Source organism: Atta cephalotes (assembly GCF_000143395.1).
Source record: "Atta cephalotes unplaced genomic scaffold scaffold00057, whole genome shotgun sequence".
Taxonomy (NCBI): domain Eukaryota; kingdom Metazoa; phylum Arthropoda; class Insecta; order Hymenoptera; family Formicidae; genus Atta; species Atta cephalotes.
Window position 1 is genome coordinate 1,447,102 of NW_012130121.1, and position 2,354 is coordinate 1,449,455.

Consider the following 2,354-nt stretch of genomic DNA (forward strand, 5'->3'; position numbering starts at 1 on the left):
TGAATATTATTAATTAACGAATTTTATTGATAAAAATTTTCCGTTTTTTTTATTCATCAAGTTGTTTCATGCAAACGCACAGCCAAATAAAAAAATGAATACGTTAATAATAACAATGAGTATATTTAGAGTTGATTGCTCATGTTTAATAAACCCATATTTTTCGATTTCTCTTCGACAAATATTAATTGTTTGATTATAGTAAAGAAAATTATATTTTAATTTAACAAACACGTGTACATGGGTTTTGCAAAAATAAAAAACTCGCTTTTTACTAAAAAATAGGAAACAAAAGTCAACATCTTGTTCTTTTGAGGACTTTGTTATTTACATCGCAGTTAAGAATATACATATTCTGTATTTTATATGTTTTACATGTTTTCTGTGATCATTATTTAAATTTAAATAATATACAGTAATTTAAAAATTGTAATTTCCGAAAAAAATAAAAATTATATTAGTTTAAAAAACAAAATATTCAAGTGCTATTAAAATATTCTTTTAAAATTGTATAAGAGAGATATTTATTTATTTGAAATTTATATATTTTAAATTTTCTAAATTTATGAATTTAATAGACACACAGAATATTGTATTTTTATAATTTCTAATCTTTCCGGAAAATATGTTAAAGCGTCAACACTTTTTAATCATAACTATGCAAAAAATGGAAGGCTTTAGACAAATTAACTTTTGAGATGAAAATAACAAAAGTTTATTTAATTAATTAATTTCGATCTCAGCACAATTTAATTTATGTGTTAATCAATAGTATTAACAAAAATTGAAGAATTGTAACAAATAATATTTTTCTTTGATATTTTTTTTAATTCTAAAAGTTCTGCTTTATAAAAAATTTTATTTTAAATAATTTAATTCGTCCAATTCGTTTAATTAATCAAAACTGAGTTCTTTCTATAGAAACATATAAAATTGTTAAATCTACAAAATTAAAATTACGAAAATTTATTTTAGAGAATGTTTTAGTTGAAATTGACAAATTCAACAGACTCATACACATTGCTTAAATACATTAAAGCTACCAGAAACGGAGATAGTAAATCTCTCTCGAGTATCTCTCTGCATTCCATAATGAATTGACCGTCTAATAAAAATCGAACGAAACAATAGATAAAATAATGTTCTTACATGATAAAGAGATTATGTATGTTTCATCAATAAAATGTAATTGAATTTTAATTCTCGTTGCGATGTTATAACTATGATTGTATTAAAACTACTGCAATGAAAACAATAAAACGCGAAATAATCTTTCTAAAGTAATAAAATTAAATAGAGTTACTCAAGCAAAATTATCTAAATACTTGTCAAAATATTTTTAGTTAGGAACCAACAACAAGATGAATGACATATACATAATTACAACTGAAATTGCAATTGTCTGAAATAAATTATCTGAATATGACAGTATTTAAAAACAAGATCTCTTGTAATATTGAAATTCACTTCAGAGATGAATTATTGGATAAAAAACTTAGCAAAAAGTATGTATCGAGGCATCGATAACTTCAAGTTATAAACGGCTGAAAAGATTTATAGCATTTCATAAATTAAATTTCAAACAGATAACAGTATCATTTTAATTCTTTGTCAGTTGAATATACTATATAAGAAACTTTGAATTATTCGCAACAATATTAGATAGCACGCAGAAGTCACGAATTTAATCCAATATCACAAGACAGAACGGAACACTCAATATCGCAAGTTACTGACTGCATGAGTTTCCGCCGCGTTTTCTTCGAGGTGATTCCTTAGCGAGGAAAAGGGGACGTATCTTTGTCGCACTAATACATATATTTCGCGAAGACACGTGTAGCATGCATCTGCCACTTTCATCGACTTTCTGATCGTAGCTACGAATATCGAGTAACATTCCGTTCTCGTCGAAGACACGGTAATTTTATCATGTAATTTCTTTTTCCTCCTCTTGAAATCTTGTTTGCAATACAAAGTTTGTCCGAAAGATCTGGAGTACTTAAGGCCGCAAAATCAACACATCCATATGCGAATACACAGCTGCACGTTATGGTAAACGTGCACAGAATGGAGCATGAGCGCAATTTCCGTGGCTTAATGATCGCTATCATCGTTAAGAGCCTAGCTCTGATAACAGTGCCCAGTTATCATAATAAAGGATTTTACGTATATATGATGGACTAATAGTAAATCTCGCTGCAAACGACCTCACGTAACATTTATAAGATTAATAATACAAAGCGGATGAATTCTGATAAGTAAAAGAATGAAAATAAATGGAAAAACTGTAATGTGAAATCAAATTTAAATTTTTTACAGTTAATTACTTAAATTAACTCTCTCTCTCTCTCTCT